Source organism: Procambarus clarkii, chromosome 61 (assembly GCF_040958095.1).
Source record: "Procambarus clarkii isolate CNS0578487 chromosome 61, FALCON_Pclarkii_2.0, whole genome shotgun sequence".
Classification (NCBI taxonomy): domain Eukaryota; kingdom Metazoa; phylum Arthropoda; class Malacostraca; order Decapoda; family Cambaridae; genus Procambarus; species Procambarus clarkii.
The window spans coordinates 23,977,739-23,993,971 of record NC_091210.1 but is presented as its reverse complement, the minus strand read 5'-3'; the positions used below and the strand labels follow the sequence as shown (position 1 = coordinate 23,993,971).

Below are 16,233 nucleotides of genomic sequence, written 5' to 3'. Positions count from 1 at the left end.
AAACTGCAGTAATAGGTACGTACTCTCACCAGCCACAGTTCCGCTAACCTGCATTCCTAGTCAGTTTTGCAGCCGCCTTCATGACACCCACACGCTCCCCCAGTCCTTCTCCTCTCATGCTCTTACTTGCATAAATAGTCCGACTAATGCTAACCTGCAAATAACATCAGGTACAAACACTAAATCTTTAATGCTTAAATAACTAAAATGGAATATACCAATCAATAAAGTTGATAACATTTATGTCGTAAACCCGAAGATGCATAGAGATATTTAGTAGTGGCTTAGATTGATTGAATCTAAATAAATAGTCTGATTTATAACACAAATCACAAATAAGATGAACTCATCCTTTGATTACGACTTTGTTGAAGTTTTGTGAATACATAATTACTAATGACGAGACCTTGAAGTCTGCCTTAGCTGGGTTTAATATAACATAAAATGGTGTATAAAATATAACTTGGTTATTTGGTGGTAAGATGGTTAGTAAATTATTTGAAATAATAAATAAGAACAATTGTGTTCTGTTCAATTTGAATAGAACGTATGCTGTGCTGTGGTGGATGATGGAGGTTTGCTATGAGAGACCTTGGGCAGAGGTTTACTGGGCTCGTTAGCACAGGCAGGGCTCACAGTAACTGCTGATGAGAAAGAATGATTGTCACACACTGCTAAGTGGCTAAGGCAGATGAAGATCACCCACTCCAGAGACAGGGGACTGTCTCACTTATCACTGATTGTGTAATTGTTAATCTGTGAATAGAAGCGAGAAACACATGTCTACGTTTCCATATAATGGAAGGGAAGGGAACTATCAGGAGAAAGCCTCAAGTCCTTCTGACTATAAAGCAAATGAAAAGGTGTTTACTACATATAAAATACTACTGATTAAAACTAGTAACACGGGTCCAAGAGCTAAAGTCACCAACAAAATTATAGCTGAGCCTTATACGATCTTTCCTTGCGATGATATGAACACAGTTCGAGTATTTCACCCGGGTTACACATATGTGTGCGCGTGTGCCTTCACGCTAATTGTAACAAAGTTTCCTATGTACAAAATACGACTGTTAAAAACTACTAAGATCCACCATGGAGTGAGTATTTCTTGCACAATAAAGAAGTCATCACCTTGTCCTGAGCGCGGCAACAGTAACAGGGCTGCGGCAATGCACCTTCCTCACACACAGTAAAAGTGTGGGGAAGGCTCGATGACGTGCATCTGTCACAGTCATCCCTTCATCATCCATCTATCACCCATTTCCACTAACGGAGGAGGGCCCTCTATGACGCATAATCACATATCAAGAATGGGACGGGATAACCGGAAACCACATCCAACTCACGTTTGCTTGGCGTGCGATTAATCACGTCATCTATCTCAGCGTGAAGCATGATTATGTGGTCTACACCACATAATCACACTTGAGCAGAGCCGGGGTAACCAGAAATCACACCCGGGTCGCATGATAATCACTCCTCATCCGCCAAATCATCAGTATGTCATACATCTCAGCGATGGACCACATGGTCTACGTCATACTTTCCCCTACTACCATATTCTACCACATGGTAGAATATGGTAGAAGGGGAAATCTTATTGATTTTATCTTATTGCACCACTTTCTCTGTCGCCATAATACACACCTTCCTCCATAATTATTTTGCACAGCTTCCTCAATCATTATATTGAACAAATTCCTTTCTCCCTCTCCACATTGCAAAACTTCGTCCCGCAACATACGATACAACATTTTTCCTCTTTGAATTGCACCATTTCCTCCCTCTCCATATTACACATCTTCCTCCATCACCACATTACACAACTTCCTTCTACACAGTATTACAAAACTTCCTCCCTGACCATATTACACATCTTCTTCCTTCATCATTTTGTACCACTTCCTACCTCACCATATTGCAAAATATCCTCCCTTACCATATTCCATCATGCCATCCCTCACCATATTGCACCAGGATGTCCCTCAAATTATTGCATCACGTCCTCCCTCATCATATTGCACCACTTCTTCTCACCATATTGCACCCCTTTCTTTCTCACCATATGGCTCAATGTTCTCCCTCACCATATGGCACAATGTTCTCCCTCACCATATGGCACAATGTTCTCCCTCACCATATGGCACAATGTTCTCCCTCACCATATGGCACAATGTTCTCCCTCACCATATGGCACAATGTTCTCCCTCACCATATGGCACAATGTTCTCCCTCACCATATGGCACAATGTTCTCCCTCACCATATGACACAATGTTCTCCCTCACCATATGGCGCAATGTTCTCCCTCACTATATGGCACAATGTTCTCCCTCACCATATGGCACAATGTTCTCCCTCACCATATGGCACAATGTTCTCCCTCACCATATGGCACAATGTTCTCCCTCACCATATTACAACATATCCTGCCTCACCATATTGCCTCAATTTCTCCGTCAACATGTGGCACAACGTCCTCCCTTACCATATTGCAACAATTCTTCCCATACAATGTGGTACAATGACCTCCCTCGCCATATTGTGCCACTTCTTAAACATTCTACACAAAGTCTTCCCTCACCATAATGTTCCTTAATCTTTCTAAACATATTGCACCTTGATCTTACTCAACATTTTGCACCACTTCCTACGTAACCCTATTTCACCCCGTCCATCCTCACAATATTGCACCATATCGTCACTCACTGTTTTACTATTCTTACCTCACCATATTCCACAATTTCTTCCCTCGACATATAGGACCACTTCACATACTCATCATATTGCACAACTTCCTCCCTCATCATTTTGTGAAACTTTCTTGCTGACTTCACAACTACCTCCATCACAACATTACACAACTTCTTCCTTTGCCATATTTTAAAACTTATTCTTTAACAATAGTACCCAATTTCTTTCCTCGCCATATTGCAATACTTTCTTCCTCACTATATTGCAACAGTTCTTCTCACCATATGTGGGATTATGTGACGAAGTTTGTTTATTTTTGTCTTAAGTGGACTGCATATTAAAGTATTTAGTAGCAGACTGCATATTAAAGGACTTGTAATAGACAGTAAACCATAAGTAAATATCAGTTTCCTACAATTTCACAGTGGAAGGAACTGCTCTGGCTGTCGTGGGGTACGGTTGTTCCGTCCGGCCACTGCAGTTGTTGTCAACCCGACAGGGAGTGAGGACCTGGGTGTCGCTGCTGACGTGGCTTGTGTCCCGTGTTTCTGCTGAGGGGCCCCTGGGGCCATGATGGTCTGCAATCATGGGGGGGGGCCTGTGCCCCCTGTCACCAGGCAGGCCTAAATTGGGCTGGAGTTCTCTGGGATTGCTTCTTACCACGCTGTGGAGGTGGTGATGATTGATATGCTACGTGTCCCAGTGGAGTCTGTGTGTGGTGTGCAACTGCTTGCCGGTCGGCGGGCGATTGTCAAGTTTGGCTCGCCAACGATTTATCAAGATCTCGTCACGCGCTACGATGGGCGCTCATTCGATCTGGAGATGGTGGGTCGGTGACCCTTTCAGACCGATTTGGAGCCACAACGTATGTGGCAGTGTATGGGATGCCTTTTGAGTTCCCTGAGGATCTTCTACGTCGGTACTCTGGCCGGTTTGGGCGGGTCCTACATGTGAGGATGAATGCCGTCCCTACCGGGAGATGGAAAGGGGTCCTGTGTGGGACCCGCACTCTCGCCATGTGCCTCCGGGATCCTGTACCGTCCTCCATCATGCTGTTGGGGGTTCCCGGTTCGTGTTTTTCACGCAGGACAACCTCAGACATGTTTCAGGTGCGGCCTACCGGGTCACCAGGCAGTGGGGTGTGAGGAGCGCGGGGTCACCCCTGTTAACCTCTCCCAGGAGGAGGATTTTTCCCCCGTTGTCGGCCCCGGACCAGTCTTCACGTGCTGGACCGTGTGTTGATTCCCTGCCGGTTTCTGCCCCGGTGCTGGGTGGTGGTGAGGATATTGACATGGGGTTTGGGGCGGCCCCGCCACCAGCTTTCCCGCCTCCGACGTCCTGTCCCTGCTGCCCCAGGCCGCCCCTGCCTGCTCCGTCCCTGCATGCGGCGTCTCGGTCCCTTTGGATGTCCGCGGCGAGGTGTCTCCTTCGGTGAGTGGTCTGGTGGCCCCGGCCGTGTTTGCTGCGGTTCTCAGGGGCCGGCCTTTGAAGGCGTGGAGAGTTCTGATGTGTTACGGAATGATGAGGGTAACAGCTTGGACGACCGGCAGCCTGTCTCCAAGCACTCGAGGCGGGTCCCGAGTACTTAGTAGTGTGCCTTGGGTGGAGGTGGGGGGAGTACGTTGATCCGGCGTCTCTCGTTGAGGTTGGCGGTGCTGTGGCAGACTCTGTGCTACCTCCTGAGTCCCCCTCTATGCCTACTGCTGTTGACTCCCCACGGTTGGAGGTTGCTCCTGCCGAGTGGGACCTCGTCGAAGTCTTAAGGAAGGATGTGCGCCAGGGTGCCTCTGCTACTGTGCTCGGTGGCGGGAGGCCCTGACGCGTCTGTGTCCTCTGCAGGTCCCCCCCCCCCAGTGTGCAGCCCCATGAGAAGCCTCGTGCGCAGGCCAGTACGAAGCCCTGTGCGGCACCTGGCGTGGTGCCCGATGTGCCTCCTGTGCAGATTCCAGTGTGAAACCCCCAAATGTAGACCTTTCTCCTGTGATCGCGGCCGACGAGGGCGTGGTTTCTCGGTCGCAGTATTTGGGCCCCACTTGGGATGACAGGGTGTGTCCGGGCCCGTGGCGCTCGTCGACTATTTGGGTACCGAGATTGAAGGGGTTTATATATGGGGTACCTGATTGGATGCCTCGGCCTTGTGCGTCTCCTGGACGACCGGTGCCCGACGACGTCCAGATGGTTTGGGATGCGTACTGCTTGCGCTTCCCGGTGCAGGAGTTTCCGAACAAGTATCGATAGTGCCTGTGTTTGTTTGTGTACTCCCTGTCTGTGATTTTGTTCCCATGCCTGCGGTTCTGTGTGTGTTTGTCTACGTGTTAGGTTTTGCCCTGTTGGGCGGTGTGCTTGCTTGTGTGTTCTGTTTGCCTTTTTTTTTGGTTGTGCGGTGCTGTTTGTGTCCTGTGTGTGTTTTGTGTTCTTTTGCTTGTGAGGCTGTTGGGTGTGTGTGTGTGTGTATGTATGTGCGTGCGCGTGTGTTTGCCGGTTCCTTCGTGTTCTGGTGCTTATGTTGTTTTGTTTTGTTTGTATGTGTGGGTGTCATTTCTTGTATTATTTCCCGGTCCCTTCGTGTTCCGGTTATGAATTCATGTCTGTCTTTGCTATTTGTCCTGCTTGTGTGACCCTTCAGGCTAGCTTGTGTACCTAGATTTGTAATTGTTGTTTTGTTCCATATCGTTCTGTGTTTTTTATTTCATGTTTTCTGTTGTATGCTTGTTTTGCTCTTTGGTTTTATGTATCCTCTCTCTGTTGTTTTCATGTTTTATTTTATGCTTTAAGGTTCACTGCTTGTGCGGTTTGCCTGCCTGTTTTATGTGTATTTAATGTGCTTTATCAATAAAAAGAAAAAAAATCACAGTGGAAGGCTTATAGAGTTTGTGTTAACTGAGATAGAGCAAGATTAATTGTTTCTTATTAAATATAAATTATATATTGATATGTATTTATTTATTTATATATTTAAATTACATATTTTCCTATCTGTTTATTTATTAGTTAATATGGTTGCCCTCGGCTCGTCGATGCAGGGAGCGGCCCCTGTCGGCAGTTCATTCAATAATTGGGAACAACAGAAATTTAATACCACTAATTCACTTATAACCAATGAGAGTTATATATTAAATCCTCCTTGCTTTTTGTGATTGTTGTTAATTTCACATTATAACCTTACTCACGTGCTTAACTATCGAAAATAATGGCCAGTAAACAAGTGGTTATACTTAGCACATTGTGAGAGGCAAACAACTGATAATCTTCGGAACAGACGTGACAGTCTTTAGTATCGGCTGGTATATTTATCTGCGTTGTTAGCCATCAACAAGTGGGCAAGTCCAACAGACACAGCTGCCAGACCACACATCGTAGGTGGCGTTCCAACAATGAGGTCGCCTCCTCCTCCTCCCTCACTCATTCACGCCAGAGTTAATATTTATATACTCGGGAGAGAGGTTGATTAATTCAAATCCGCACAGAATTGAACTTATTAAAGAATTTAAATTAATGTTTAAAGCGTTGGAAGTTATACACGATGTAGTTAGTTATTTCTGAGAGCAAATTTTATTTAGTTGCTTAAATCTCGTACTCACCTAATTGTGCTTGCGGGGGTTGAGGTCTCGCTCTTTGGTCCCGCCTCTCAACTGTCAATCAACTGATATACAGATTCCTGAGCCTACTGGGCTCTGTCAAATCTACATTTGAAACTGTGTATGGAGTCAGCCTCCATCACATCTCTGCTTAATGCATTCCATTTACTAACTATTCTGACACTGAAAAAAATTCTTTCTAATGTCTCTGTGGCTCATTTTGGTACTCAGCTTCCACCTGTGACCCCTTACGTCGTTGTGGTCATCGTCGTCGTCGTCCCCTCACGTCCTCCACGTCGTGGTGACATGGAACGGACATAAGTCACAAATGTTATATCAGCCCTTAAATTATCACAAAAAATAATATTGTAATGACAGAGGAAAACCCTAATAATTATTCATTTTATAAGTTGATAAATAGTTATTTGTCTTTTATGCTTAACAGAGGACGAATCCTGATAACTGTAGGTTATTATATAAGTTTATGGTACAGTAATTGATGTGAGCGGGAAAGATTTCCTGCACCATATTCCTCAAGCTCATCCCATACCATATTGTACAACTTCCTCCATTATTATATTGCACAACTTCCTCAATCATCTGTATGCACCACTTCCACACTCACCATATTACACATCTTCATCCCTCACCATATTGCACATCTTCATCCCTCACCATATTGCACATCTTCATCCCTCACCATATTGCACATCTTCATCCCTCACCATATTACACATCTTCATCCCTCACCATATTGCACATCTTCATCCCTCACCATATTGCACATCTTCATCCCTCACCATATTGCACATCTTGCTTCTTCATTTAACGGTCAGACATGTTAGGCCTCCTTCTCCACTCTCTTCCTTCTCCCTCTCTTTCTTCCTCCCTCCCTTTCTCCTCTCTCCCTTCCTCCTCCTCTTCTCCCCTCTTTCCTCCTCTCTTCCCTCCTCGCCCTCCCTTCTTTTCCCTTCTCTCCATTCCCCTGTCCACCAGCGGATATTGGTGCCATACAGTCGTTAGGCCCAGGGGGGGGGGCTGACGGCTGAGTGGAGAGCGCTCGGCATTCATAGTCCTAAGGTTCAGGTTTCGTAGTCCTTAGGTTCTGGGTTTGATTCCCGGTAGAGATGGAAACAAATGGGCAGTTTCTTTCACCCTTATGCCCTTGTTACCTAGCAGTAAATAGGTACCTATGAGTTAGACAGCTGCTATGGGCTGCTTCCTGGGAATGTGTAACAAAAAAGGAGGCCTGGTCGAGGACCGGGCTGCGGGGATGCTGTGGGAACCGACCTGTGAGATTTATATTTATTTAATTTATATGAATTTATATTTACGTTAATTTATATACTTCGATAGCAATTTGTATAATGATAAGTGGACTGTATTTCTGCAATAATCTCTTAATCTCACAAATCGATCCTCTACACATTAGGGGGGGTTATTAAATTAATATATATGCAGCCAATCAAACTACAGTAATAGCTACATACATTGATGAGGTTCCTTATCTTATAGTACAGCAGGTTAGTCCACCAGGTATAACTAGGGTGTAGACACCAAATTATCCTCTTTGAGGCAGCTTCCATCACCCAGTAACTGGTGCACAAAATCTTGCATCCTCGTCTTGACCTGTCAAAAGTGCGCTAGCTGTGAAGCCAGATACCTATATATGACAAGTATATCAGAGAAAACAGTACATGGAACATGAAGACCTGGCTTAATTACCTTTAGTTTGAGGCTTCCACGTGATCTAACCGGGTCACCCTATATCCTGACATTAATGGCCATAAATGAATGATAAACGGGTTTCGGATAGACACTTAACTTGATATGTAGACAGCGTGTTGAAAAATGGTACACCTTTGGTTTCCATAACACTACGTCCAAGTAAATTTAACAGGAGCCGAATTTGCTCCTATGTGAGCCTCTGGTCTCAATATAAACAATGGCTGTTTAACACTCCATTCTATTGACGTTACTGGCCGACATTGTCCAGAATGATAGGAGCCGAATTTGCTCCACACGTCTCGGAGGTGACACAACAATGGCTGCCCTCCTTCCTCACTCACGCCTGGCCTACTTTGTCCAGATTTCAGAAAGTGATAGAAGGGTCACATTTACTCTACTTTAATATTGATAATTAAGTTAATTTATATAAGATGTTTTTATGATGGTAAAGTCCAAAGACTAATGTATTTAAGAACAATTCCCAGCAGAATAGCTGGTGAATTATAATAGTATGTGGTGATGATATCCCGTTTTCTTTAGACGGTAATTCCACTACAAGTTACGTTTTCTATGGGTAACTTGTTTATACAACACAGCTATTATCTGTGATTATTAAATGGTGTCGGATTTTCCGACATAATTCCCCAGGGGGCTGCTCACGGGTCGAAGTCCTGTTTAGAACAGACGAACACCGATACTCCTCCTTCGAATTATTTGATTAATTTGATGTTAGTAGTTAGTAATCACACATTTGTGTGTCTGTTCGTACAGAACGGATGTCCCGTACTAGAGTTGCAGGGGTTAGAAGTCTAATGCGATTTCATTTCCCTGTCAACTCTTGAAAGGCTAATATTCAAGCCTTATTACATATTATTTAACCCAGAAGACTGGATGTGATCAAGTACTACAGTCAAGTATGATTCAGGGACTGCAGTGAGATCAGTGACATTAGATATAACTTGAAGTTTCTTCAAGTAACTGGTCACTGATATATAAACACTGAGGCCCATGGAATACATCTTGATTAAATAATAAATGTATCAAATCAGTCATCAGATTTATTGGGGTTTAATTTAGTTAATTGATTCAGAAGATTGAATAGCTCATCATTAAAGTAAAGTATGGTTCTGAGACTGCAGTGGGTTCAGTGACATTGGTCGCAGTGACTTGTAGCTGTTTGATAATAGCTTTCGAGGTCAGCATAATCAACTTGAGATTGTTGTGACAAATCTTCACATTTCTTGATCTGTCTTGTTAAGTGGCCTTTAAGACCTGCAAGGGTTCTTTTCATTCTCCCTGCATTATCCATACTGGCTCGTTGGTGAAGCCTTGTGGGGCTTGTACTTGGGCTGCTCATAATACTGAACAAGCTCTAATGGTAGCCTAGGGTAAATTCTGCACTCACTAGGCAATAATCCTACCTCTACTAGAGGTTAGCACTTAAAATTAATACACATTATATATATACAATCATCCACACTAATGATTTGAGTGATAAACCAGTGTCACTGGAAGTACCTTTAGGTTAGCTCCTCTATATCACCCTAGGATGGAATTGACACTAATTAATCACTCAAAGGTGTAATGATCATAAGTAAATTATTATATACAACTCAACTCGAGTTGATAAAAATTACACCCAAAATAGGGTCTGGACCATTCATTAATGGTGTTAGGTTAATCAATATAGTACAACTGACTATGGTAATAATGGGACTAGGATGAACGATAATAGTTCAGCTAGTCAATGTTAATATCCTACCCTGTTGTGGGTTGGCAATTAGTAAATATTATACTGTGAACACTAGTGCAGTATATATTAAATAATTCTCTATTTTGGAGAAATAATATACACAATTATTGATAATAGCCTCTTAATTAGCCTCTATGAAACTTCTAATATTATCAAGAAGTATTAAATATTATTAGTGACCTCGCGAAATAAAGTCCACAAAATTCGTGGATAATCTCTCGCGAAATGTAACACCACGAAATCCGTGAACAATATCGCGAAGACACAGTCACTAATTAGGCTGGCTTCTATATTAGCGCTGTCATTTCACGAAATAACACACCACCAAATATCTGTGGGTGTGCATGAAACCGCTGACGAAGCTGAACTGGGCTGAGGGAGGCTCCTGAGCTCCCACGAGGCAACGCCGCTGTCTTGACTGGCTTTGTTTAAATAACACTGCACTAGTATATTTAATGAATCCACTGGTTAACTGGTTCATCCGGTACTAAGATGACCAAATGTGGGTTCAAAGGATCAAATAATCCGTCATCCGGTTCGAAGATGACCAAATAATGTGGGAACCGACCTGTGAGATTTATATTTATTTAATTTATATGAATTTATATTTACGTTAATTTATATACTTCGATAGCAATTTGTATAATGATAAGTGGACTGTATTTCTGCAATAATCTCTTAATCTCACAAATCGATCCTCTACACATTAGGGGGGGTTATTAAATTAATATATATGCAGCCAATCAAACTACAGTAATAGCTACATACATTGATGAGGTTCCTTATCTTATAGTACAGCAGGTTAGTCCACCAGGTATAACTAGGGTGTAGACACCAAATTATCCTCTTTGAGGCAGCTTCCATCACCCAGTAACTGGTGCACAAAATCTTGCATCCTCGTCTTGACCTGTCAAAAGTGCGCTAGCTGTGAAGCCAGATACCTATATATGACAAGTATATCAGAGAAAACAGTACATGGAACATGAAGACCTGGCTTAATTACCTTTAGTTTGAGGCTTCCACGTGATCTAACCGGGTCACCCTATATCCTGACATTAATGGCCATAAATGAATGATAAACGGGTTTCGGATAGACACTTAACTTGATATGTAGACAGCGTGTTGAAAAATGGTACACCTTTGGTTTCCATAACACTACGTCCAAGTAAATTTAACAGGAGCCGAATTTGCTCCTATGTGAGCCTCTGGTCTCAATATAAACAATGGCTGTTTAACACTCCATTCTATTGACGTTACTGGCCGACATTGTCCAGAATGATAGGAGCCGAATTTGCTCCACACGTCTCGGAGGTGACACAACAATGGCTGCCCTCCTTCCTCACTCACGCCTGGCCTACTTTGTCCAGATTTCAGAAAGTGATAGAAGGGTCACATTTACTCTACTTTAATATTGATAATTAAGTTAATTTATATAAGATGTTTTTATGATGGTAAAGTCCAAAGACTAATGTATTTAAGAACAATTCCCAGCAGAATAGCTGGTGAATTATAATAGTATGTGGTGATGATATCCCGTTTTCTTTAGACGGTAATTCCACTACAAGTTACGTTTTCTATGGGTAACTTGTTTATACAACACAGCTATTATCTGTGATTATTAAATGGTGTCGGATTTTCCGACAGATGCTAAGCTCCGAAATCATCTCAAGAAAACCTCCCTTCCTCTAGACGCTCGTGGGCGTAAGGTTTCGAATTACAGAAAGGCCTGTTACATCTTTCCTCTGTACGCCAAATTCAGTAGAATCCAGTTTGATGGGAAAACTCCACCTTCTGGACTTTTAAAGTTTGTTATTGGACAGGGGCCAGGGTCGACTTGACATTGGCTGAGTGTACCAGAGCCTTGGCTTGGTTTCAGCTGATTAGATGTAGATCTAGAAGTGGGGTGGAGTTTCTAGGGCAATAATAGTCTGTGAGGTGGGACCAAAACTTCACCTTGAAGGATGCAGAGAACAAGATTGCCAGTGTTAACTGGGAGTGCATAGTGTGTGGGGATGATCAACCAAGAGACCTCAACACCGGTCGAGAGGCAGTTGATAAAGGTAACTGTCTGTCTGAATTCCAGGTAAATTTGTATTCCATTACCGTATTCCATTACCGAGCATGGAGAATGTATGGAACTGGATGCCAGATCCACTTGCATTCCAGAATTACAGATACAATTACACACCGAAAGGGAACTACAACTACGGCAGGGAACTGCCCGACAACAATCAGCACGGGTCAGAACAAACTCAATATGTCCACGCATAATGGGCTTGCCGAAAAAGTCTCCCAGTCAAACTATCACTAATAGAGTATCTTGTTATCTTGATATCTTGAGATGATTTCGGGTCTTTTAGTGTCCCCGAGGCCCAGTCCTCGACCAGGCCTCCACCACCAGGAAGCAGCCCGTGACAGCTGACTAACTCCCAGGTACCTATTTACTGCTAGGTAACAGGGGCATTCAGGGTGAAAGAAACTTTGCCCATTTGTTTCTGCCTCGTGCGGGAATCGAACCCGCGCCACAGAATTACGAGTCCTGCGCGCTATCCACCAGGCTACGAGGCCACCAGTACCTCCCCCAGTAGAGTAACCTCATTCATCTTTGCCAACATACAAAGACTGAAAACAAGAACAAACAACAAATTGCAGTTCATAAATGGCCTCCTTACGGAGTCAAATGCAGTATTTGGAGCTTTCACAGAAACCCATGCAGGGGAATTTTTAGACAGTGAGATCTGGATTCCAGAATATAACTATACAGGTGTGATAGGAAAATTAGGTCAAATGGAGGTCAAATTAGGTCTGTATAATAGGGAAGACCTTGTATGCAAGGAGTTCCTTAACGTTACAAATGAGGTGGTAGAGGTACTGGGATTAAAAATAGAGAAAATAAATTTAGTGATTATTCTAATATACAAACCGCCAGATGCAACGGCCGAGGAATTCACAGAACAGATAAACAAAATAGAGAATAGCCTTGATAATTTGGAGAACCCGATACCCGATATTATCTTCCTAGGTGACTTCAACTTGCCTAGTCTCAGGTGGAGAATAGCAAACAATAATATTATACCAGGAAATCTATCGGGACCTAACCAACCACAGATTAGAGAACTACTTAGATTCTGTGACAAATTTTCACTCAACTAGCAGATATCGGAGCCAACGAGAAATGAAAATATTCTAGATCTGGTCTTTACGAACAATGAAGACATTATCAGAGACATTACGATATCAGATACCACATACTCAGATCACAAGCTCATTGAAGTGCAAACGACCATCAGAATAGACCTAAAAGGTTGATAAAGCGAGAGGGGCTGTTCAGTAAATTCAATTTTAATAATAAAAGGATAGACTGGGAGAAAATAAACAGGGAACTTACAAACATTCCATGGGAAACTGTTCTAAGTAATACGAGTCCTACAGAAGGAATAGAAAAACTGACTTCGGAAGCGTATCAAGTCTGTCTGAAACATGTTCCTTTGAGGAAAGCCAGAAAGATATCCAACGTAGAAAGAGAACGCAGACGACACTATAAGCGAAGGAAAAAATAACGGAAATGCTTATGCAGACACGAATTTCCCGTCAAAGAAGGAATAATTTAAAAAGGGAGATTGAAGAAATCGAGCGGAAATTGAAACACTCATATCAAACTGAAGAAAGGCAGTTAGAACAGAAAGCAATTCAGGAAATAAAGAAATATCCAAAATACTTCTTCACATATGCGAAATCAAAAGCAAAAACCACTGCCAGTATTGGACCTATTCGTACAAGTGAAGGTTCATACATGGAGGATGACAAAGAAATTAGTGAAATCCTAAAAAAGCAGTATGAGGATATGTTTAGCACTCCAATAAACAACATGAAAGTGGAAGATCCAGACAATTTCATTATGCGGGATATTCAAACCCCTGTAAATATTTACAGGGGTTTGATATCAACACGAGCGCACTAGACTTTGAAAGATAAAATTGAAAACATGCCCATGCACTCGGCTCCAGGTCCTGATTCATGGAATTCAATATTTATAAAGAAATGCAAAGTGCCGGTAGCACAGGCACTCAGTATAGTGTGGAGGAAGAGCTTGGACACGGGGGAGATACCAGATGCACTTAAAGTAGCAGACATAGCCCCTCTACACAAGGGAGGGAGCAAAGCATTGGCAAAGAATTATAGACCAGTTTCACTAACATCGCACATAATAAAAGTATTTGAGAGAGTGATTAGGAGTCAGGTCACCAATTTCATGGAGACCAATGACCTTCACAACCCAGGCCAACATGGATTTCGAGCGGGAAGATCGTGCCTCTCACAGCTACTTGAGCACTATGACAAAGTCACTGAGGCATTAGAAGAAAAACAGAATGCTGATGTGATATACACGAACTTCGCAAAGGCTTTCGATAAATGTGACCATGGCGTGATAGCACATAAAAGTCAATGGGAGTAACCGGTAAAGTAGGACGCTGGATACTCAGTTTTTTTTCAAACAGGACTCAGCGAGTAACGGTCAACCATATAGAATATAGTCCGAGCGCAGTTAAAACCTCTGTACGTCATGATACAGTCCTTGCATCGCTGCTTTTCCTTATTCTCATATCAGATATAGACATAAATACAAGTCACAGCTTCGTATCATCTTATACAGGTGACACAAAAATCAGTATGAAAACTACCTCGGCTGAAGACATTGAAAAACTTCAAGCTGATATTAATAAAATTTTGACTGGGCATCCTAAAATAACATGATGCTTAACAGTGATAAATTCCAGGTACTCAGGTACGGTAAAAATGAGGACCTTAAACATAATACAAGGTACAAAACACAATCAAATGTGCCCATAGTAGGAAAACAGCATGTAAAGGATTTGGGAATAATGATGTCTGACGACCTAACGTTTAGGGAGCATAACCAAGGAAATATTGCGACAGCCAGAAAAATGATAGGATGGATTACGAGAACTTTCAAATCCAGGGATCCCATCACAATGGTTGTACTCTTCAAGTCACTTGTGTTTTCCCGTCTTGAGTACTGCTCAGCACTCACTTCCCCCTTTAGAGCAGGAGAGATTGCTGAAATAGAGGGAATACAGAGAACATATACGGTACGCATAGACGCGATAAAGCACCTAAATTACTGGGATCGTCTCAAACCCCTTCAAATGTACTCACTAGAAAGAAGACGAGAGAGATATCAAATAATATACATCTGGAAGATACTGGAGGGCCAAGTACCAAATCTACACAGTAAAATAACAACGTACTGGAGTGAACGATATGGAAGAAAATGCAATAGAACCAGTGAAAAGCAGGGGTACCATAGGCACAATCAGAGAACACTGTATAAACATCAGAGGTCCACGGTTGTTCAATGTCCTCCCAGCAAGCATAAGAAATATTGCCGGAACAACCGTGGACATCTTCAAGAGGAAACTAGATCTATTCCTCCAAGGAGTGCCGGACCAAACGGGCTGTGTTGTGTATGTGGGCCTGCGGGCCGCTCCAAGCAACAGCCTAGTGGACCAAACTCTCACAAGTCAAGCCTGGCCTAGGGCCGGGCTTGGGGAGTAGAAGAACTCCCAGAACCCCATCAACCAAGTATCAACCAGGTTCCGTGCCTCCTAGTAATATGATGTTAATAGTTTTGGGTTAACTAATTTGCATTATTAAATAAATTTTCTGTTAATTATATACTGTGTATTTTATATATTTTTTCCCTTAATTAATTCTGAGACATTGATTTTGAATGGGTTTGGGCATTACCTGTGATCCTATGAGCATTTTTATGAGTAAATGTATTTCCCTCTATAATTCATGAGGCCAGTAATTATCAAAGTTCCCTAAGCATTGTTGTTATTTGACTAGTCTCCTCCCAAGTCAATCAGCCTAATTATTAACATTCTAAGAGTGTTGGAGAAATTTATTTGTTTTAAGAATGACCTTTTAACCATTCAAATCTGTAACTGATTAGTAGAGATATCTTTAACACCTTGGTTATTTCTCCCACCTTCCCCCAATAACTGGTTTGAGCATTTCTGCTATGAAGGCGAACTCTTCCCAGTTCTTGGAGTTATACATTTCAATAATTACAGCCTCGGGGTTACAAATTAATAGCAACCATTACAGTGAGTGCCTGTTGCAATTGGTACAATGGTGACATTAATAACTGTTAGACTCACCATAATGACATCGTCCACACTCACCATATTGCATATCTTCCTCTCTCACAATATTATACATCTTTCTCCCTCGCCATATTGCACATCTTCCTCCTTAACCATATTGCACATCTTCCTCTCTCACATTATTACACATTTTCCTCCCTCACCAAATTGCACATCTTCCTCCCTTTACATAGTGCTCATCATTCTCAGCATATTGTACCACTTCCTCACACCGTCGTACCTCAGTTCCTCACCCTATGTCACCAGTTGCTCTTTCACACTATTCTTCATCTTTCTTTTTCACTCTT

At 42.5% G+C, this 16,233-nt stretch overlaps 1 long non-coding RNA gene across 1 annotated transcript in view; it reads left to right on the top strand.

Moving 5' to 3' along the window:
- LOC138354041 (uncharacterized) overlaps window positions 1–16,233 on the top strand; it is an 81,550-nt gene that overhangs the window by 10,454 nt on the left and 54,863 nt on the right. The window lies entirely within an intron of this gene.